Genomic DNA, 24,384 nt, shown 5'->3' on the forward strand with positions numbered 1-24,384 from the left:
GACGAGGAGCGACAGCAGCAGGCAAAACCCACCAACCAACACTGGGTAAGCACACCGGCAGGGACTGCAGGCACTGCCCAGCGAACCGGAACACATGGACTGGAATCCCCCGGACTGGAGGACACAGGACTGGAACACACACCGGACCGGAACACACTGGACTGGAGCACACCAGACTGGAACACCCTGGACTGGTCCCCCGGACTGGAGGACACAGGACCGGAACACGGGACTGGAGCACACTGGACTGGTCCAACAGCTTCACCTGTACTTAGCTACTAAGCCCCCCAAGAGTTGAGCTCCTGGGTTCGAGTAGCCGACAGGACTTACTGGATACCGGATGACATAGGGACCAGGACTGGAAACAGAAGTGCTCCTAACCCTAAACTGATCTACGTGCTCCCAAGCCCTAAACCAGCAGGAGTGTTCCTAACCGTAAACTGACAAAAGGACTTCCTAAGCCCTATACTAAACAGGAGCTCCTAAGCCCTGCTCAAGAAAGGGACTTCCTAAGCCCTAAACTAACAGAGCAGGGTACTAAATACAAAGCTAACACAGGTGCTACTAAGCACCAAGCTACAAGCAGAGCTTTACACTAATAAGCTAAACACAAAACTAACCCAGCTACCTAAGCACTGCTCTAGCAAGCTAGATACAACTAACAAGGTGCTTCCTAAGCACTACTCTGGCAAGCAACCAGAAGAGCTCCTAGCACTAAAAGGGAAGACAGGGGAGCCACAAGGAGGGAAGCTAACACATAAGCCAAAAGTGCTTCTAAAGCACCAAACACCAACAGCAAAGACTGCAATGCTCCTAATAGCACAAACACCAGAAGTACTTCTAACAGCAAACTCTGCAGTGTTCCTAACAACACCAAACCCTGAAGTACTTCTATCAACAACAGAGCTTCCAAAGCCCCACACACAGCAATGCTACCAAAACCAAGAGGGAACAGAAGGGAACCAAAAGGGAAAAGCAGGAAAGCTAAACACACAGTCACCAGTGCACACTGCACTAACACTAACCTGGCCCTTAGCAAAAGCAAGCAGGGAAACTAGACACAACGTCAGAAGTGTACACTGCACCACCCTACCTACAGCAAACACCACTGTTGCAAAGGCCCTGAAGGAAACAACACCACTTCCTTATCAAGGCCCTCCCTGATGATGTCACACTCCCTAGACCTAGGCAAAAGCACACTGACCCAGAGAGGCCCAACCCACACCAATGCAAAACCGTGAAACACTTGAAGCCAGTACACCCAAAGAGAGTTAGAGCAACTCAGGCAACACACACACAGCTGTAGTGAAGTGAGACAATTAACCCCATGCTGCTGGAAGCTGCCAGCACAGAGAGACAGAGCCAGCTCAGAAAGGAAAGAGAAAAGAAACAGAAGCCAGCTAAGAAGCTGACCCCCAGGAAAGAGGTAAGTTTGAGAGGGGTTCAGACCCCAATCATAACATCTTCACTGGTGGCGGCAAGACGCAAGGCTTTCATACCAATCTGTTCTAAAACTTTTTTTCTATGAAAATCAGGTTCGCCTTGCTATATCCAGCCACATTAAAAATTACTTAGCAAGGGTCCATGAAGATCTATGACTCGGTGGAAGCAGCAAGGAAATTTATGGCACAGATGGAAAATGGGAGTGCAATGGAAGAAACATCCAAAGAAGGGTCACAGTGACTGTTATCTGGCATTGTGGCTTATTGGTTTATAACGGGGGACTAACAGTTTGGAGTATTAATGGATCAGAGATGGAGAAAAGTTGGTGAAGCTGAGACTTCCAAACTGGACAGAGGGCTGAGCTAGCGCTTTGACAAGGACATAAGCTGAATAGCTCTTGGATAGAGAATTGTTACACAGAGAAAAGGGGACATGTTTTTTTTCCTCTCTCTACTTGCTTCTTCCTCTTAAACTGATAACTGGTGTGGTGTCCTGATGGTTTGTATCCAGTGACTAAAGGAATTGAGAATTAATGGACCATAGACAGAGCCAGATCGGAGAGTATGTGAAACCCCAGTCTGTACAGAGGACTGGGCTTTAGATTTGGCAGAGACAGCAACTGAATGGCTTCTGAAGAGAAATTGGTTATGTGGAGGGGCATTATCCTGAACCGTATTATCGAAAAAGATGGCCAGCCATCTTTCATTTCGATAATACGGTTTGGGCTGGCCAAATGTCAGAGATGGCCGGGATCGGTTTTCGCCGATAATGGAAACTGATGCCGGCCATCTCAAACCCGGCCAAATCCAAGTCATTTGGTCGTGGGAGGAGTCAGCATTTGTAGTGCACTGGTCCCCCTCACATGCCAGGACACCAACCGGGCACCCTAGAGGGCACTGCAGTGGACTTAAAAATTGCTTCCAGGTGCATACCTCCCTTACCTTGTGTGCTGAGTCCCCCAAAGCCCCCCAAAACCCACTACCCACAACTGTACAACACTACCATAGCCCTAAGGGGTGAAGGGGGGCACATACATGTGGGTACAGTGGATTTTGGGGGGGGGGGTTGGAGGGCTCCCATTTACCACCAAAAGTGTAACAGGTGGGGGGGGGGATGGGCCTGGGTCCACCTGCCTGAAGTGCACTGCACCCACTAAAAACTGCTCCAGGGACCTGCATACTGCTGTCATGGAGCTGGGTATGACATTTCAGGCTGGCATAGAGGCTGGAAAAAAATGATTAATTTTTTTTTGGGGTGGGTGGGAGGGGGTTGGTGACCACTGGGGGAGTAAGGGGAGATGATCCCCGATTCCCTCCGGTGGTCATCTGCTCAGTTGGGACACTTTTTTGAGGCTTGGTCCTAAAAATAAATGGACCAAGTGAAGCCGACGAAGTGCTCGTCAGAGCTGGCCTTCTTTTTTCCATTATTGGCCGAAGCCGACCATCTCATAACCACGCCCCGTCCCGCCTTCCATACCCTGCGGAAACGCCCCCTTGAAGTTTGGTCAGCTCTGCGACGGAAAGCAGTTGGAGCCTGCCAAAATCGGCTTTCGATTATACCAATTTGGCCGGGTTCAGGAGATGGCCGGCCATCTCCCGATTTGTGTCGGAAGATGGCCGGCGATCTCCTTCGAAAATAAACAGGATAGTGATCTATTATGGATGTGTATGCAGATGTATGTGGGCATGGCTGTGTGTTTATAAGTGCATGTGCATATACATTTTTTTTCTCTTTCCTAGTTCTCTTTCTTGTATTCTTAGACTGATCTAGGCAGGGATCTGATGGTTTATCTTGTGTATGTCGGGAGGGAACACGAGAGGTGTTAGATGTGATGGTGCCCATAAGGGGAACATGGTCTGGAAAGGGTTGGGATCAGGGGGGGGAAGGAGGGCTACAAGGGGTGCAGGGAAGGGGAAAGAGTGGGTCAAGGTTGAGTCTACAGGGGGGGGGGGGGGGGGTTGGTTGGGAGGTGGTGAGAGGGGAAGAAGTTTATGTGTGGAAGAAGATTCTATTGATGGCTGTTGACCTTGAGGCTAAACTTGCTAGGGAGGAGCTCTGGCTGGGACACCTTCCTAGGCACTTCATTCAGTACAGTGTATACATATAGTCTATTTATTAGATTGTTTTGTATGGTGAAAATTGTAACATGGGATGTAGGCAGGATTAACTCACCTATTAAAGGTCAAAAATCCTATAACATTTACACAGACATAAAGTTGATAGTGCTTTGTTGCAAGAGACACATCTTAATTTGTTTGCGGAGGATAGTGGAGGGCAGACTTATACGGTCTGTGCCAGAGCCGGTGATGGGAGGAGGGACTGGTGGTTGGGAGGCGGGGAATCCTGCTGGGCAGACTTATACGGTCTGTGCCCTGAAAAAGACAGGTACAAATCAAGGTAAGGTATACACATATGAATTTATCTTGTGGGCAGACTGGATGGACCATGCAGGTCTTTTTCTGCCATCATCTACTATGTTACTATGTAACTAGAACATACTAAATTAAAAACATGGTGGGTGGGAGAATGTGTGGTGGCTGCAGCTCAGGGGAAGAAAGGAGGGCTAGCAATATTAATTAGGAAAGGGGTGGCAGAGGCTGTGCAACCTATTTGTATAGATGGGAAGGGCAGATACCTTTTGGCAGAAGTGGTGATCAATCGTCCGAAGTTGGAGACTTTAATACTGTGTGGGACCCTTCTATGGATAGGTCTGGGACAGTACGGGCTGGACAATATTACTCTAATAGGGGGCTGCTCCGCATGGGTCAACTGCTTGATTTAGTTGATGTCTGGAGAGTGCTACATCCAATGGACAGAGACTATACACGCCTTTCGAGGGCTCACTCCACTCAGGTGTGGATAGACTATCTTTTAATATCGAAACAATTGTTTAGTTCAGTTTCGTGGGCGGAGATATGGTCTTATGCCATTTCAGATCATGCGTGGGTGTGTATGGAGTGGGAGGTGGGCACAGTGATTAAAGAGAGAAGTCGTTGGATGTTCCCGCTGGACTTACAAAATAACTTGAAGTTTCGAGAAAAGCTTTTAAAGTGTTGGGAATCGTTTGAGTGCTGTAATGTAAGGCATATAGAAGAACCTCATTTATATTGGGGAAACGGCGAGAGCGGTACTGAGAGGCAAAATTATAAGCTATTCTCATTTTGTGAAGCGGGCGAGGGATAGAGAAATACTGCGGCAGAGCTCACAATCGTGTAGAGCCTGGAGGCAGTATGGGTTGTCTCATGTGGAGGAGCATAAACAGCATTTACTGAGTTTGCAGACAGCACTTAACGAATGTTTACATGGTCAAGCCCTTAAATCTCAAACTCATTATAGGTACAGGTTGTATAAATATGGCAATAAGGCGGGTCGTTTGCTGGCCAGATTGATTCGTCCTCAAGGTGGGGCTAAGAAAATTATATCGCTTAAAGATGACAGAGGGATGTATGTTCATTCGGATGAAGAAGCATGTAAAACTTTTTACGAGTACTATATGCCTCACTGGCCAGTCAGCAGCTGCTGGGGCAGCTGTATCTGGATAATCTATCTTTGCCAAAGCTTAAACAGGCGGACAAAGATTTTTTGAATGCTAGCAGTAGCATGTAGCCCCTTGTTCAAGGCCCCAGGCCGAGTTTTATAAGCTTTTGGGTAAGGCAGTCCTCCCAGCGCTTACTAATTTTATGAATCATACTGTGGATGTGGAACTGCTTCCCCCCACCAGGTAAAGATCCCCAGAGACCAGAATCCTACCATCCTATATCTCTTTTAAACTTTGAAAATAAATTGTTGGCGAAGATTTTGGCTACTCGGGTGGCCTGTTTTCTGCCGGACCTGGTGCATAAGGCTCAGGTGGGGTTTGTGTCCAATAGGTCGATGGTTAAGAACCTTCGGAAAATATTGGGTTCTCTGGCTTATAGCCACATAAGTAGCATACAGTCAGTGCTCATTAGCTTCAACGCAGAAAAAGCTTTTGACAGGGTCAGATGGGATTTTCTGTGTGATACATTGAAGGCCTATGGATTTTCAGGGCGCTTTATGTCAGCTATATGGGCACTATATGCAGAGCCCAGTGCATGGGTAGGGGTGAATGGATTGTACTCTCCAGCTTTTCCTATACTGTGGGGGACGAGGCAGGGGTGTCCTCTGTCTCCTCTATTGTTTGTGTTGATGCTGGACCCCCTGATTTGAGATGTTGTAATGTTGCAGGAATTACCACTATTGTTAGCAGAATCTGTGGTACTTCAGGAGTCAAACACCACACACCAGAATGAGAGAGAAGTCTTCTTTATTTGCCAGCAAACAAAGTAGGACATCAGCACTAGGTCTCTTCTTCTCTTTCTCAGCTCTCTGGATCCTGCGTCTCCTGTCTGTCCTCTCTCGTCTCAGCTCCTTCTCTTCTTCTAACGTAAGCTGCTTCTGCTCTCAGTTATATAGGGTCCTACACCTCTCTAGCCCCCCTTTCTCACCAGATGGTAAAGAATAGATTGATTACCCTGTCTTGAACTAATTATCTCTATACATTTACTCCAAAATATCAGTTACATAGGTTTAAGATATTTCCTAAACTGACCTATGACCTGGGGCCTCTCAAACTAGACAATGTGGCACCTATCTCTTGCATTTTATTATTATTTCTCATATTCCCAGTCATAGCTTAAACTGCTAACTGGACTCTGGCATTCATTAAGGGGTCAAGGGGCCAAGGGGCCAGTCTTGCTTAATGGCACACAGACATGGTTTGTTATAATTAATCATGGAGAAGAGTTGACTTGTCCTGACCTCTTTCACCTATTAGTTTCATACACAAAACTAGCTAGGACTGTGGATAATTCAAACCAGATGATGACCTCTTAAACTGCAGACAATCTCACTTGAAAAGTCAGCCACTGATGTAACACTGAATTGAAAAGATATTCTACATAGAAATAGAACTTATTAATTAAACAGAATAAAACATATTCTAAAATAAGCAGAAATCAGAATTCCTTATAAGACAAAATCTAAATCATCAAGAATATCTAAATCTAAACTATCTTCTTCTAACCAGCATTAGCCTAATCCTTTAAACTGCCTGCAAAACTGTCCAGTATGCCTTGCTCATAATGGCCTCCAGATGTGGTAAATAATACCTTTGAACTAACATTAACTCAAAAAGGGACAAAGAAAGTTTCATTTCTCTCTGACCTTTCTAACCTCTAGTCTAGCAAAAGCTAGACTTCTGAGCAATTAAACCCAGATGACATTCTTCCACTTTACAGGACTGAAAAGTTAAACACCAAATTAATATGATTTCTTTGCCCAGGCTGCCTCAGTAACAAATGCTTCATTTTGGGGGGTCCAGATAGGCGCACATTGTTTCAAGATTGCAGCTTTTGCAGATGACTTGTTAGTACATATCACGAGTCCGCAGGAGTCCCTGTTAGCTTTGCTTGATAAATTCCGGGAGTATGGGGATTATGCAGGGTTTCGACTAAACTTAGCTAAATCAGAGGACTTGGCCTCATCCCCACAAGTGAGACAGAAGTGGGGTCGCACCTTCCCTCTGTGTTGGGCATAGAGTTCCTTTAAATATTTGGGTATCAGGTTATCTATGGATGTTGCGGCCTTATATCATCTTAATATAGAGGTGCTCATGAGGGAAACTAGACGACAGTTGAATAGTTGGAAGGATTTACTGTTAACACTAATGGGTAGAGTGGGTCTTCTGAAAATAGTTCTGTTCCCACTTTGGCTATATGTCTTACAAACATTGTCCCTCCGAGTGCTTCAGAAAGACCTATCCACGGTTTATAGCATGTTTAGTTGTTTTTGCTGGGCCGGCAAAATTCAAAATTGAGGTTAAAAGTTATGTTGGGTAACTGGAAGAATGGGGGTTTGGAGATAACTAATTTGTCCTTATATAACCAGGTGTGCCTTTTGAGACACCTAGGAGACTGGTTTGGTAATTCACAAAAATTCACGCCCCTAGAATTAGAACAAGAATTTTTTGCTCCGTATAATTTTTTTTCATTATCACATAATACAACAGGGCAACTACTGAGCCACTTAAGAACATGTAAACTACTTAGCTCCCTGCGAGAAGTGTGGAAGGTGTTAGCAAAGAAGTTGGGGGTTTGCCAGTTTGTTTCTGATCAGATATCTCTTAGAGGGAATGTTGCTTTTGAGCCAGACTTGGCAAATCCCGTCTTTAATACTTGGGAGAACAAAGGAATTACTCTTTTAGAACAGTTGTTGGGGGGAGAAGGCCAGTTAATCTCATTTGAGGAACTTCAAGCTCAGGTGGGGGCTACATGGGGGAACAGATTTGCATATGCACAAGTTAAGTATTATGTTGCATCTTTGGATAGTACAACAAAAAAAGTGGGAGAGTGACCAAGGATACCAAAGACAGGAAGATGTACATTAATGAGAAAGTTTATTTGAAGTCTTCATACTTCAAATAAACTTTCTCATTAATGTACATCTTCCTGTCTTTGGTATCCTTGGTCGCTCTCCCACTTTTTTTGTTGTACTGTTGTATCTACCATGGGGCGGTTTGAGTTCTCCGTCTTCTGGCGGAATTCTTCTTGCATCTTTGGATAGGACATGATTGGGATGTAAGCTCGGTACACAGTTAAGACAGTTTTTTCAAGAGACCCTAGATGGGGCTCTGTCTATTTCAGGGCTTCATAAATCTCTGGTTAAAAGAGAACCCCCCCAAAGATTACACAATTTTAAAGTCACGTTGGGAAGAAGATACAGGGACTCAATTGGCAGATTGGGATGTAGGGGCCACTCTGCGGGGTTTTTTGTCCTTAACGTTGCATGAAAGATTGAGAGAATGTGGATATAGAGTGATATGCTGGGTGTATATGATGAGGGCACAGCTGGCGCATGTGGGGAGATCAGGAGAGAACGCTTGAATTAAATGTGGACAAAGACCCCACTCATTTAGCCATTCTTTTTGGTTGTGTCCAAGTATCTATAATTTTTGGATACAGGTCAAGCAGTTCCTGATTAAGTTGTTAGGGGTGAATATTCAGGGCACACTGGAACAACTTGTTTAAGATAAACTGAAAGCTTTTTCTAATTTAACTAAATCTGGTAGTTTGATGTGTCGCAAACCGTGTCTGGTGGCACGGAAATGTATATTACAATGTTGGATGACGCAGGAGCTGCCATATTTTTGGCAATGGAGGAACCAGGTCCATTTGTTGGTGACTTGGGAAGCAAGAGATGTGAGGGGCTTCCCCAAATGTAAACAACGTTTTCTGCAAATTTGGAATCCCTACCTACAAAATCTAAATACTCGAGGTCGCAGTCTAGTACTCAACTTAGGTTAATGCATCTTGGATAATATAATTAGTATTCCTTAGCCCACCTTTTTTTTGGGGGGGGGGGGGGGAACCTGGGGCTATCAGAGTACAAACTTCTGGGACTACATGGGTTGGTATCAGTGTGAGCGGCAGCGAGAGGGAAGAGTTGTGGGGGTTGGGGGATTAGGTATCATCTATATAGGGGTAAAGCAACTAAATTGGTACTTGAAGAGGGAAGGCTATTAGTTGGGGGGGAAGGGGAAGGATTAATAGAATGATTAATGGGGTTCAACTTAGACTTGGAAGAGGAGGTAAATATGTTAAATGTCTGTTGCTAGATTGGGGACAGGGTATTAGAGTTGATAATAGTTGGTAAGTTAAAGTGGTTAGGGTTTGAGGGGGGAGAAATGGTTAAAAGATTGATGATTGCTTTTATCATTTTGCTGTTATGGTATAGGTTCTGAGCTGACGTGAAATTTATTAATAAGAATGGGGGAGAACACTGGGGTTTAGTTTAATACCAACAATTATGTTGGAACAAATCGCAGAAAATGGATTGATGGGTATGGGGGGTTGTTTATGTTCAAGGAGTTCTGTAGGGGATAGTAGCTGAAGTTAGAGTAGCCGGACCTTTGAGTAAGTATTAATTATGCTCATTATCTTTTGGTATAATCAAGACATATACAGTGCAAATAGTGAGGTGAAGGAAGCTATTAGAGCTAAAAAAAAAATAATAAAAAAATCCTTCAGAAAATGGAAGAAGGAACCGACTGAAAATAATAATAAACGGCATACGGAATGTCAAGTCAAATGCAAAGCATTGATAAGGAAAGCTAAGAGGGACTTCGAAAAAAAGATTGCGTTGGAGGCAAAAACACATAGTAAAAAACTTTTTAGGTATATTAAAAGCAGGAAGCCGGCAAAAGAATCAGTTGGACCGCTAGAAGACCGAGGAGTAAAAGGGGCGATCAGGAAAGACAAAGCCATAGCGGAGAGATTAAATGAATTCTTTGCTTCGGTCTTCACCGAGGAAGATTTGGGTGGGGATACTGGTGCTGGAAATGGTATTCGAAGCTGACGAGTCGGAGAAACTTAATGAATTCTCTGTAAACCTGGAGGATGTAATGGGGCAGTTCTACAAACTTAAGAATAGCAAATCTCCTGGACCGGATGGTATTCATCCCAGAGTACTGATAGAACTGAAAAATGAGCTTGCAGAGCTATTATTAGAAATATGTAATTTATCCTTAAAATCGAGCGTGGTACCGGAAGATTGGAGGGTGGCCAATGTAACGCCGATTTTTAAAAAAGGTTCCAGAGGAGATCCGGGAAATTATAAACCGGTGAGTCTGACGTCGGTGCTGGGCAAAATGGTAGAGACTATTATTAAGAACAAAATTACAGAGCATATTCAAAAGCATGGATTAATGAGACAAAGTCAACATGGATTTAGTGAAGGGAAATCTTGCCTCACCAATCTACTACATTTCTTTGAAGGGGTGAACAAACATGGATAAAGGGGAGCCGGTTGATATTGTGTACCTGGATTTTCAGAAGGTGTTTGACAAAGTACCTCATGAAAGACTCCAGAGGAAATTGGAGAGTCATGGGATAGGAGGTAGTGTTCTATTGTGGATTAAAAACTGGTTAAAAGAAAATGGAGAATAGGGTTAAATGGTCAGTATTCTCAATGGAGAAGGGTAGTTAGTGGGGTTCCCCAGGGCTCTGTGCTGGGGCCGCTGCTTTTTAACATATTTATAAATGACCTAGAGATGGGAGTAACTAGTGAGGTAATTAAAATTGCTGATGACAGAAAGAGGGGCATATTCGAACGGGGCGCCCAAGTTTTCCTGACGGCGTCCTCGTGAAGGGGCAGGGAAACCCGTATTATTGAAACAAGATGGGCGGCCATCTTTCATTGCGATAATACGGTCAGGGACGCCCAAATCTCAACATTTAGGTCGACCTTAGAGATGGTCGTCCCCGGTTTTCAGCGATAATGGAAACCGAGGATGCCCCTCTCATAAACAACCAAATCCAAGCCATTTGGTTGTGGGAGGAGCCAACATTCGTAGTGCACTGGTCCCCCTGACATGCCAGGACACCAGCTGGGCACCCTAGGGGGCACTGCAGTGGACTTCAGAAATTGCTCCCAGGTGCATAGCACCCTTACCTTGGGTGCTGCCCCCCCCCCCCCCCAGTTAAGTGTTAAGTACGCCCCAGTCCTGCCTTCGCTATGTAGAACATAGTAACATAGTAGATGACGGCAGAAAAAGACCTGCACGGTCCATCTAGTCTGCCCACGACTATGTGTATACCTTACCTTGATTTGTACCTGTCTTTTTCAGGGCACAGACCGTATAAGTCTGTCCAGCAGTATTTCCCGCCTCCCAACCACCAGTCCCGCCTCCCATCACCGGCTCTGGCACAGACCCCGTATAAGTCTGCCCTCCACTATCCTAGCCTCTCAACCACCAACCCCTCTTCCCCCCTCCACCCAATTTCAGCTAAGCTTCTGTGGATCCATTCCTTCTGCACAGGATTCCTTTATGCCTATCCCACGCATGTTTGAATTCCGTTACCGTTTTCATGTTCACCACCTCCCGCGGGAGGGCATTCTACTACTATTTAACATTTCTAGAGCGCTACAAAGTGTACGCAGCGCTGTACAAACACAGAAGAAAGACAGTCCCTGCTCAAAGAGCTTACAATCTAATAGACAAAAAGTAAAGCATTTAAATTTAAAATATTTAAGCAGTCAAGCACAAGAGAACAGTCACAGAAGGACAGAAGATGTTGAAGGGTGGTCAGTGTGATTAGGTGTAACTCTGGTTGGAGTAGTGGGAGAAGGTGATAGAAGAATAGAAATGGGTGAGGTAAAGTAATGAGTGGGTTGATAGGGAGGTTATATAAGACATGTCACTCTAGGGGTGGGTGGGTAGAGGGGTAGGGTGGGTGGAAGCAGGAGAAGGTATTCTCTGCAGCCTATCTGTGAGATGGAAAATGCTCTCTGAAGCTGCTGCTATAAGTTGTTAGTTTTCTCTCCCTGAAAGAGATCCAAGCCACACCCACGAAGTTCAAACTGTCAGTGGGGAGGGTGAGGGGAGGAAATGGCAGTGCTTGATGAAAAAGAGAGCTCAGTTTGATAGGAGATATACTATAGGATGTCATTCTGAGGCCAGGCTAAGTCTAAAGCAGGAGAAGGTATTCTCTGCAGCCTATCTGTGAGATGGAAAATGCTCTCTGAAGCTGCTGCTATAAGTTGTTAGTTTTCTCTCCCTGAAAGAGATCCAAGCCACACCCACGAAGTTCAAACTGTCAGTGGGGAGGGTGAGGGGAGGAAATGGCAGTGCTTGATGAAAAAGAGAGCTCAGTTTGATAGGAGATATACTATAGGATGTCATTCTGAGGCCAGGCTAAGTCTAAAGCAGGAGAAGGTATTCTCTGCAGCCTATCTGTGAGATGGAAAATGCTCTCTGAAGCTGCTGCTATAAGTTGTTAGTTTTCTCTCCCTGAAAGAGATCCAAGCCACACCCACGAAGTTCAAACTGTCAGTGGGGAGGGTGAGGGGAGGAAATGGCAGTGCTTGATGAAAAAGAGAGCTCAGTTTGATAGGAGATATACTATAGGATGTCATTCTGAGGCCAGGCTAAGTCTAAAGCAGGAGAAGGTATTCTCTGCAGCCTATCTGTGAGATGGAAAATGCTCTCTGAAGCTGCTGCTATAAGTTGTTAGTTTTCTCTCCCTGAAAGAGATCCAAGCCACACCCACGAAGTTCAAACTGTCAGTGGGGAGGGTGAGGGGAGGAAATGGCAGTGCTTGATGAAAAAGAGAGCTCAGTTTGATAGGAGATATACTATAGGATGTCATTCTGAGGCCAGGCTAAGTCTAAAGCAGGAGAAGGTATTCTCTGCAGCCTATCTGTGAGATGGAAAATGCTCTCTGAAGCTGCTGCTATAAGTTGTTAGTTTTCTCTCCCTGAAAGAGATCCAAGCCACACCCACGAAGTTCAAACTGTCAGTGGGGAGGGTGAGGGGAGGAAATGGCAGTGCTTGATGAAAAAGAGAGCTCAGTTTGATAGGAGATATACTATAGGTTGTCATTCTGAGGCCAGGCTAAGTCTAAAGCAGGAGAAGGTATTCTCTGCAGCCTATCTGTGAGATGGAAAATGCTCTCTGAAGCTGCTGCTATAAGTTGTTAGTTTTCTCTCCCTGAAAGAGATCCAAGCCACACCCACGAAGTTCAAACTGTCAGTGGGGAGGGTGAGGGGAGGAAATGGCAGTGCTTGATGAAAAAGAGAGCTCAGTTTGATAGGAGATATACTATAGGATGTCATTCTTGTTGGATTATTTGTAGTAAATAATTAGCAGATTTTAGTACACACAGCTTCAGCTTTAGAAATGTTAATTTCTTTCTTCATCTCTCTCTCATTCACCCCTGAATAATTCACTGCTGAGTCACTTTAAAGTTGAAGTAACAAAACATCTGTTTACTCACAGTTTGTAGTTAGATTATAATCAGACAGGCTTATATATACATATTACTATACATTTGTATTATCAGCTCCTTCCATGTGCTTAGATGGTAATGGATGCTCACACCACCATAGATCCTCTCAGGTTAGGAGAGATCATGAGCTCCATGTGCTCCATGTGCTCCATGTGCTGCATCTGCCCCCACAGGAAGTTGCATAGCAGTGTGACCTCTCTAAGTAATTCACATCAGAGGTCACAGAGTAATCACAGAGAAATAATAGGTGACAGGCAATGCATGTAAAAATACAATTACATTCCAACAAACCCCTTCTCATGCATAACTGTCATGCAATTATTTATTCATACAAAGTCCAAGCTTTATACGCAGATTCACAAAATGTTCTCTGGGTAACGGTTTGGTCATGATGTCAGCTGTCATCTCACTGGTGTGACAATAGTGTAGACTGATGACCCCTTCTTTTGCCAACTCTCGCACGTTGTGGTATTTCGTTGCGATGTGCTTGGTGCGTGACTGAACCTTGTCATTCTGTGACAGTCGGATGCAGCTCTGATTATCTTCCATTATCTGGATTGGTCTCTTTTCAGCTATTCCGAAATCCAGCAAAAGTTTTTCAATCCACATCAGTTCTCTGCACGCTTCCGATACGGCCACGTATTCAGCTTCTGTAGAAGACAGACTCACAATACTTTGTTTATGACTGGCCCATGAAATTTGTACATTTCCATACATAAACACATATCCACTTGTGGATTTATAATCAGAATGATCCCCTGCCCAATCTGAATCACAGTAACATATTAGTTTTGGATTACTATTGGCTGAAATCTTTAATTTACAATCAATGGTACCCTTTAAATACCTTACCATCCTTTTAACTGCAGTCCAATCTGATTTGGTAGGTGAGCTGACCCTTCTGCTCAAAATTCCTACTGCATTTGCTATATCAGCCCTGTATGTGGTAGCTAGATATAAAAGCTTACCTATGGCTGATCTATATTGGATGTTATCTGGTAAAGGTTCTCTTACTGTTTCATCCTTCAGAAAATCAGTGATCATGGGAGTGCTTACAACTTGGGCATCTTGCATACCTAAACTTTCAATAAGCTCATTTATTTTCTGCTTCTGGCTTAGAAGATAAGAACCATCATTTTGTTTCTCAATTTCTATACCAAGATAGTATGACACATTACCAAGTTCTTTTATCTCAACATTGTGGTTTAAACACTTTACAATGTCCTTGTACTCTTGCTCACTTTTGCTTGCAATGAGCAGATCATCAACAAAAGCTAAAATGTATGCATATTGTCCATTTGTGCACCTAGTGTACAAGCATTTATCTGCTTCACCTTGCTTAAATCCTAAATTTGTCAATATTTCATGCAATTTTTCATTCCAACATTTTGCACTTTGCTTTAATCCATAAAGACCTTTGTTTAATTTACACACTAGCTGTCTTTGTTTTGTATTTATGAAACCTGTTGGCTGTTCCATGTACAAGTCTTCAGTTATATCTCCGTGAAGAAACGCTGTTTTCACATCAATGTGGTTGACTTGCATGCCTTTTGAAACTGCAATGCTCAGAAGTGTTCTGATTGTCGTGTGTTTCACTACAGGTGCAAACACTTCATCAAAATCTTCTCCATATTTTTGAAGATATCCCTTTGCCACTAATCTGGCTTTATACCTTTCCACTTTTCCTTGTGCATTCCTTTTTAACTTGAATACCCATTTGCATCCTATAGCTTTCTTGCCAGGAGGTAATTTTGTAAGAATCCAAGTATTATTTTTATCCAATGCATCAATTTCTTCTTGTGCAGCTTTATGCCATTCAGCAGCTTCTTCTGCTGGCATTTTCTCAATCTCATCCCATGTTAAGGGCTCTTGAGCTTCTGCTGACTTTGTTAGGTAAGACAGTCTTGGGGGTGGAACACCTTTGTTTTCCCTGGATGAGCGTCTGACAACAGGTTGGTCCGACCTTTCTGCATCCTCTATATCTGAGAGTCCTTCTCCAATTGATTCCCCTTCTCCAACTGTACTGTCTTCTTCGATGATCCTTTCTGTGTCTGCTTCCTCTGCCTGTTCCTCGTTAGATACAGGTGAGTTGCTTTCAGACATCTGCCTTGGTATGGCATTTATATGCACTGGCATGTCTATTATGGTTCTAATTTCATATTCTGGATGATAAGGCTCATCTGGGATAATCCAGCCTTTATCAACCCTTTTGTTTTCATCAAAATATGTAACATGTCTTATGCCAACAATGCCAGTTTTCAGATTCAAAATTCTATATCCTTTGTGTCCTGGAGCATAGCCAACTAAAATGCCCCTTTCTGTTGTGGAATCCAGCTTATGCCTTCTTTGCTTTGGTACATGAGCATATGCTGTACTTCCAAATGTTCTTATGTGTGACAGGTTTGGCTTCCTACCATGCCATGTCTCATGTGGTGTGCGCTCAGCGCCTTTAGTTGGCATTCTGTTTTGTAGGTACACTGCTGTGAGAATGGCTTCCCCCCATAGTCTTTTAGGGAGATTGCTATCTGACAGCATACATCTGGTCATTTCCACAAGTGACCTAAATTTTCTCTCTGCAACAGAATTTTGCTCTGGTGTATAAGCTACTGTTGTGATATGCTGAATGCCTTCTTGTTCTAGAAATGTGCGCATGCTTTGTGAAGTGAACTCACCACCATTGTCGGTCTGAAGAACCTTTGGTTTTCTTTCAAATTTATTGCTCACCATGGCTACGTATTTCTTCAGCATGTCTGTGACTTGACTTTTTTCTTTCAGCAAATAGGCCACACAGTATCTAGAGAAATCATCCAAGAATATTAGCACAAATCTGTTATTTCCCAATGATGGGATATTAAACGGTCCACATAAGTCACTGTGTATTAAGTCCAGCACTTTATTACTCCTATTTCCTGTGTATGCAGGAAATGAGGGTCTCACACCTTTTTGAGTAACACAGTCTATGCATTTCTCAATTTTACCAGCATCTGCACTTATCTGAATGCCGGTGGCCAGTTGCTTACTGTAAAGATCCTGGATCACCTTAGAATCACGATGTCCCAGGCGGCGATGCCAGATTTCCAGACTACATTTACCATCATTCTTCCTTACTTGCGCCATATGTGAGGCTTCACCTGAAATGCTCAGTTTATAAACATCATTATGCATAAAAGCTTCAGCATACACTTCATCATTTTTAGAGATTGTGCACTTACTGTTTTCAAAATGAATCACAAATCCCTTCTTATCTAATGTAGATACACTAAGCATATTGCAAACTGCTTGGGGAATATACAAGACATCACTTACAGGAATTTCTTTAACTTCATTAGACACTTTGCATTTTAAGAATCCAATACCTCTTGCTTGGATCTTAGCAGTCCCTGCGTTTGCAGTTTTAAGAATACCTTCTTCTGGACACATTTCCTGAAAGAAATCTTTAGAATTGGTTAAATGGCATGTGCTCCCCGAGTCCAAAATCCAAGTACTTTCATTTGAATTATTATTTACCATAGTTAAAGATTTTTCTGCCATTAGAAAGCCCTTTTGTTTATCATTGTCTTTCATACATTTCCTGGTTGGAAAATTCTTTTCTTCCATTGGCTTAGGTGAGCTAGAGGGAGTGGTTTGTGTTTCCTTACACCATTTAGATACATGTCCCTCCTTTCCACATGAGTAGCAAATCAGCTTGCCCTTGGGTGGAGTTTTCCCATAGCTCCGCCTTCCTCTGTTCTTTGCCAAGAAATTTGTTTCATTTCTCTCTGACTTGCTTTGAGAACACATCTCCTCAGAATCATTTATTATGCATTCCTGCCTTAGTTTTGATGTTGCCTGTTCAAAAGATTGCCCTTCAATGGCTTCATTTACAGACCTAAAAACATCAAACTTCTTTGATAGTGAGGTAAAAAGAAATGCTCTTTTCAATGCATCACACATGGGAATTCCAGAAAGTTCTAGCTTTTGAAATGAAGACATAAGATGCATAATGTGATCATTACATTTACTTTTATCCCTTAATTTGGTTTCATTCAACTCTGCCAGCCAAATTGGTTGCTGCTTTGCATATGTAGTTGCATACATAGTTCTCAGTTTATATAAAATGTCCTTTGGTGTATCTTTTCCCTCCACTAATATGGCTTGTTTCTCTGAGAGAGCTTCCAAAAGCATGCACTTCACATAATAGTTTGCATTGTCCCATTCAGCCATATTTTCAGCTGTTCTGTCTTGGTCTAAGCATATATTCAATCCTTTTGCTCGAAGGAGACATATGAATCTTAGTTCCCATTGCTGATAATTAAATTCAGTTAACTTAGGCACCTTGAGAGAGTAGAAAAATGGTGAATTTCTTCCCTCAGCCATTTTCTTAGCCTTCTGTCTGCTGTTTGGTGTGTGGGGGGAGAGAGAGACAGACTGAATCTTTCTGTTAAAACTTAAGAGAAAAATGTGGCTTTTTTACTGCCTGGTAATATTTCTCTTCTTTTTCAATTCCTGGACCCTGGGCCCATAACCCTTTTGTTGGATTATTTGTAGTAAATAATTAGCAGATTTTAGTACACACAGCTTCAGCTTTAGAAATGTTAATTTCTTTCTTCATCTCTCTCTCATTCACCCCTGAATAATTCACTGCTGAGTCACTTTAAAGTTGAAGTAACAAAACATCTGTTTACTCACAGTTTGTAGTTAGATTATAATCAGACAGGCTTATATATACATATTACTATACATTTGTATTATCAGCTCCTTCCATGTGCTTAGATGGTAATGGATGCTCACACCACCATAGATCCTCTCAGGTTAGGAGAGATCATGAGCTCCATGTGCTCCATGTGCTCCATGTGCTGCATCTGCCCCCACAGGAAGTTGCATAGCAGTGTGACCTCTCTAAGTAATTCACATCAGAGGTCACAGAGTAATCACAGAGAAATAATAGGTGACAGGCAATGCATGTAAAAATACAATTACATTCCAACAATTCTGAGGCCAGGCTAAGTCTAAAGCAGGAGAAGGTATTCTCTGCAGCCTATCTGTGAGATGGAAAATGCTCTCTGAAGCTGCTGCTATAAGTTGTTAGTTTTCTCTCCCTGAAAGAGATCCAAGCCACACCCACGAAGTTCAAACTGTCAGTGGGGAGGGTGAGGGGAGGAAATGGCAGTGCTTGATGAAAAAGAGAGCTCAGTTTGATAGGAGATATACTATAGGCAGTGTTGCCAGGTGGGCGGTTTTACCGCCCAATTGGGCGGTTTTCCGCGACCCGCCGCGGGAAATTTTTGCCCGCGGCGGGTTGCGGTTTTTTGGGCTGTTTTTGGCCTTCAGTGCGGTTTTTTCGGCCGCGGGGGGGCGGGGTTAGTGACGTTTTTGGGTGGGGTTAATGACGTTTTGGGCGGGGTTAGTGACGTGGGAGGCGGGGCCGATGACGTAGGAGGCGGGGCCGATGACGGGGAGGCGGGGCCGATGACGTGGGAGGCGGGGCCGATGATGGGGAGGCGGGGCCGATGACGTGGGAGGCGGGGCCGATGACGGGGAGGCGGGGCCGGTGACGTGGAAGGCGGGGCCAGTGACGGCGGGGGCGGGGTTGATGACGGCGGGGGCGGGCGTGATGACGCGGGGGTGGGGGTGTCAGGGGCGGGGTTTGTGTTTGGGCGGGTTTTGGGCTGTTTTTTGGGCTCGATCGGGCTGGAAAAAATTTTTCCACCTGGCAACCCTGACTATAGGATGTCATTCTGAGGCCAGGCTAAGTCTAAAGCAGGAGAAGGTATTCTCTGCAGCCTATCTGTGAGATGGAAAATGCTCTCTGAAGCTGCTGCTATAAGTTGTTAGTTTTCTCTCCCTGAAAGAGATCCAAGCCACACCCACGAAGTTCAAACTGTCAGTGGGGAGGGTGAGGGGAGGAAATGGCAGTGCTTGATGAAAAAGAGAGCTCAGTTTGATAGGAGATATACTATAGGATGTCATTCTGAGGCCAGGCTAAGTCTAAAGCAGGAGAAGGTATTCTCTGCAGCCTATCTGTGAGATGGAAAATGCTCTCCAAGCGTTCACCACCCTCTCCGTGAAGAAATACTTCCTGACATCTTTCCTGAGTCTGCCCCCTTCAATCTCATTTCATGTCCTCTCGTTCTACCGCCTTCCCATCTCCGGAAAAGATTCATTTGCGGATTAATACCTTTCAAATATTTGAACGTCTGTATCATATCACCCCTGTTCCTCATTTCCTCCAGAGTATACATGTTCAGGTCAGCAAGTCTCTCTTCATACGTCTTGGAACGCAACTCCCATACCATCCTCGTAGCTTTTCTTTGTACCGCTTCCATTTTTTTAACATCCTTCGCAAGGTACGGCCGCCAAAACTGAACACAATACTCCAGGTGGGGCCTCACCAACGTCTTATACTGGGGCATTAAAACCTCCTTTCTTCTGCTGGTCACACCTCTCTCTATACAGCCTAGCTACCTTCTTGCTACGGCCACCGCCTTGTCGCACTGTTTCATCGCCTTCAGGTCCTCAGATACTATCACCCCAAGATCCCTCTCCCCGTCCGTGTCTATCAGGCTCTCCCCACCTAACACATACGCCTCCCTTGGATTTCTACTCCCTAAGTGCATCACTTTGCATTTCTTCGCATTGAATTTTAATTGCCAAATGTTAGACCATTCTTCCAGCTTCTTCAGATCTTTTTTCATGTTTTTCACTCCCTCCGGGGTGTCCACTCTGTTGCAAATCTTGGTGTCATCTGCAAAAAGGCAAACTTTACCTTGTAACCCTTCGGCTATGCTTCCAACACGCCCCCCCTCCCCCGTGAACTTTGGGATGGAAAGCAGTTGAGGGCGCAAAATCGGTTTTCGATTATGCCAATTTGGGCGACCTTGGGAGAAGGACGCCCATCTTGTGATTTGTGTCAAAAGATAGGCGCCCTTCTCTTTCGAAAATAAGCCTGAAAGTTATTCAAAGTTGTTAAATCGCAAGAGGATTGTGAAAAATTACAAGAGGGCCTTATGAGACTGGGAGAGGGGACATCTAAATGGCAGATGACATTTAATGTGAGCAAGTGCAAAGTGATGTATGTGGGAAAGAGGAACCCGAATTATAGCTACGTAATGCAAGGGTCTACGTTAGAAGTCACCAACCAAGAAAGGGATCTAGGCGTCGTCGTTGATGATACGTTGAAACCCTCTGCTCAGTGTGCGGCAGTGGCTAAGAATGCAAATAGAATGTTAGGCATTATTAGGAAAGGAATGGAAAACAAAAATGAGGACGTTATAATAATGCCTTTGTATCGGTCTATGGTGCAACCGCACCTCGAATATTGTGTTCAATTTTTTTTTTTGTTACATTTGTACCCCGCACTTTCCCACTCATGGCAGGCTCAGTGCAGCTTACATGGGGCAATGGAGGGTTAAGTGACTTGCCCAGAGTCACAAGGAGCTGCCTGTGCCTGAAGTGGGAATCGAACTCAGTTCCTCAGTTCCCCAGGACCAAAGTCCACCACCCTAACCACTAGGCCACTCCTCCACCGCATCTCAAAAAAGATATAATGGAATTTGAGAAGGTACAGAGAAGGGCGACGGAAATGGCATAGGGGAAGGGACGATTTCCCTATGAGGAAAGGCTGAAGCGACTAGGGCTTTTCAGCTTGGAGAAAAGACAGCTGAGGGGAGATACGATAGAGGTCTATAAAATAATGAGTGGAGTGGAACAGGTAGACGTGAATCATTTGTTTACTCTTTCCAAGAATACTAGGACTAGGGGGCATGCGATGAAGCTACAGAGTAGTAAATTTAAAACGAATCAGAGAAAATGTTTCTTCACGCAGCGTGTAATTAAACTCTGGAATTCGTTTTGACAGAGAATGTGGTAAAGGCAGTTAGCTTAGCTGGTTTAAAAAAGATTTGGACGGCTTCCTAAAGGAAAAGTCCGTAGACCATTATTAAAATGACTTGGGGAAAATCCACTGCTTATTTCTGAGGTAAGCAGCATAAAATGTATTGAACTTTTGGGGGATGTTGCTGGGTATTTGTGATCTGGATTGGCCAATGTTGGAAACAGGATGCTGGGCTTGATGGACCTTTGGTCTGTCCCAGTGTGGCAATACTTATATACTTACGTAGTTACACCCTGACTCCAAAGCCTCTCTCTATCCCCTCCCCCCATAGCAGATACCAAGCATATGGCCCATCCAGTCTACCCTGCCACACCTTAGCTTTAAACCCTGAAAGATGGCTAACCATTTTAGTTTTTGCTTTCTGGATCAACTCCATCTGATTTGCATCCTTTTGATCATATGATTTCCAGAATTGTACAGAGTACTTCAAACATGTGTCAGACACTTATTCAGCCCTTTCACCAGTGGTGTGCTGGTAAATTTTTAACAACAGGCTCTCTCCCCGGTCCACCTCGGCGCGCCCCCCCATCCACCGCTGCACCCCCCCCACCCACCTCTGCGCCCCCCCAAAATTGCAGAGCTGGCCAAAGCCGGGGGGAGGGGGCAATGCATTACTCTCTCCAGGAAAAAAAATTAAATGATCCCAGGTTCCAAACTAATTCATGTTTAATATGGGATAAAATGCCATAAATAAGTAAATAAATATAAACTTTTAACGTTTCAGCACCTGATTCTCAAAGTGGACATATTCCAAACACTATAATGAAAATAAAATTATTTTTTTCTACCTTTGTTGTCTGGTGACTTTGTTTCTCTGATCATGCTGGTCCAATATCTGATTCTGCTGCTCTCTATCTGTTCCCTTGACTCCGTTTCCAGGGCTTCCTTTCCATTTATTTCTTTTCTTTCCTCCTTTCTTCTTCATTTCTGGTCCTCCGCAGACTTGACTGTCAAGTGGATCTAGCTTCTTCCTATTTTCTCCATCCATGTGCAGTTTCTCTCCTCATTTCCTTTTCCCTCATCTAATCTTTTTCCTTTATCTTCCCTCCATGTCCAGCATTTCTTCTCTCTCCCTTCCCTTCCCTCCATCCATGTCCAGAATTTCTCTTGCTCTCCCCTCCATCCATGTCCTGAAACTCTCCTCTCTTCCCTGCCCCCCTCTCCCCATCCATGCCCAGCAAGTCTCTCCCCTGCCCCCCTCTCCCCATCCATGCCCAACAAGTCTCTCCCCTGCCTCCTCTCCCCATCCATACCCAGCAAGTCTCCCCTGCCCCCCCCCTCCCCATCCATGCCCAGCAAGTCTCTCCCCTGCCCCCCTCTCCCCATCCATGCCCAGCAAGTCTCTCCCCTGCCCCCCTCTCCCCATCCATGCCCAGCAAGTCTCTCCCTTGCCCCCCTCTCCCCATCCATGCCCAGCAAATCTCTCCCCTGCCCCCTCTCCCAATCCATGCCCAGCAAATCTCTCCCCTGCCCCCCTCTCCCCATCCATGCCCAGCAAGTCTCTCCCCTGCCCTTCCCTCCCGCTCCCAAACATGTCCAGCGAACGATGTCCTTCGCCCCCACCCTCCCCTCCCGCTCCCATCTGTCTTTTTTTAATTACCTGCGTCGAAGCCCACGCTATTTAAAGCCTTGCTGCGTGCAGGCCGTCTCTCCAGGCGTCCCCTGCTTGCTTCGGTGATGTTCGTGCCCTTAGTCCCGCCTTCGTGGAAAAAGGAAATGACGTCAGAATGACGTCAGAAGGCGGGACTAAGGGCGCGAACGTCACCGAAGCAAGCAGGGGAAGCCTGGAGAGACGGCCTGCACGCAGCAGGGCTTTAAATAGCGGATTCGACGGAGGTAATTTAAAAAGTCAGATGGGAGCGGGAGGGTGGGGGCGAAGGACATCGTTTGACATGTTTCGGAGTGGCAGGGGAGGTAAGCATGGCCTGTGATGGCGCCCTCCTGCCATGCTTACCTCCCCTAATGGAGCCGGCTCACCCCCCACAACAACCGGCTCGCAAGAGGTGTCAAAATTTAACAAGCGGCTCTTGCGAGCCGGACAGAGCCGGCTCCAGCACACCACTACCTTTCACTTTAACTTTACCCAGTTGTATCAGCAACCTCTCTGAACCCTCCTCTTCCAAGCATCATTGACAGTAATCGCTTGCTAATATTTATTTAGTTCTTCAGAAATATTATGGATTAATCTACAAATGCCACAGCTGCCAGTGAATTACCTTGCCAGCCAATTAGATGCTGCTTTCATTCTTGGTCAAGGAAAGTAGCATCACATTGGCCAGCAAGGAGAGGTTGCTTGCCTTGCTGAACAGATATGCTTTTGCCACTCTGCAAACCTTAGGCACCTGGTCTGAATTTTTTTAGTTGCCATGGTGACCTGACAGTTGGGGTTTCTAGAGCCCTGTGATAGAGGTTTACAAAATACTAAGTAGAGTGGAATGGATAAACTCAAATTAATTACTCTTTAAAAAAAATGCAAAGACTAGGGGACATGGCATGAAGTTACTAAGTAGTACATTAAAAACAAAAAGGAGAAAATAATTTTTCACCTAACACAGTTAAGCTTTGGAATTCATTACCTGAGGATTTGGTAAAAGCAGTTAGCATAGCTGCGTTAAAAAAAAATTGGCAAGTTCCTGGAGGAAAAGTCTATTAACTATTATAAAGATAGACTTTGAGAAAACCGCTGCTTATTCCTGAGGGCAAGCAGCTTGTAATTTCCCTACTTTTTGGGGGTTCTGCTGTTGCAGGAATGGATGCATGAATTACCCCTATTGTTAGCAGAATCTGTGGTACTTCAGGAGTCAAGCAACACACACCTGAATGAGGGAGAAATCTTCTTTATTTGCCAGCAAACAAAGCAGGACATCAGTTCTAGCTCTCTTCTCTCTCTCTCAGCTCTCTGGATGTTATGGCTTCTGTCTCAGCTGCTTCTCTTCTTCTTCTGTCTGTCTTCCTTCAGCTCTCCTTCTCCTGTCTGTTCCTTCTGCTCTCTTTCTCCTGTCTGTTCCTTCTGCTCTCTTTCTGACGTAAGCTGCTTCTGCTCCCACTTAAATACAGTGCTATCCCCCTCTCTAGCCCCCCTTACTTTCCAGATGGTAAAGAATAGATTGGTTACCTTGCCTCAGCCAATCATTACTTTAAAAATATCAGTTACATAGGTTCCAGACATTCTAAACTGACCCATGACCTGAAGCCTCTCATGCTAGACAATTTGGCACCAGTCTCTTACATTTTATTATTATTCACATAATCCCAGCCATAGCT

The 24,384-nt window shown here is 44.5% G+C and overlaps 1 protein-coding gene across 1 annotated transcript in view; it reads left to right on the plus strand.

Moving 5' to 3' along the window:
* The window catches only part of CIT (citron rho-interacting serine/threonine kinase), a 1,023,678-nt gene that overhangs the window by 476,500 nt on the left and 522,794 nt on the right, over window positions 1-24,384 (plus strand).

The sequence above is a fragment of the Microcaecilia unicolor genome, chromosome 11 (genome assembly GCF_901765095.1).
Source record: "Microcaecilia unicolor chromosome 11, aMicUni1.1, whole genome shotgun sequence".
Taxonomy (NCBI): Eukaryota; Metazoa; Chordata; class Amphibia; order Gymnophiona; family Siphonopidae; genus Microcaecilia; species Microcaecilia unicolor.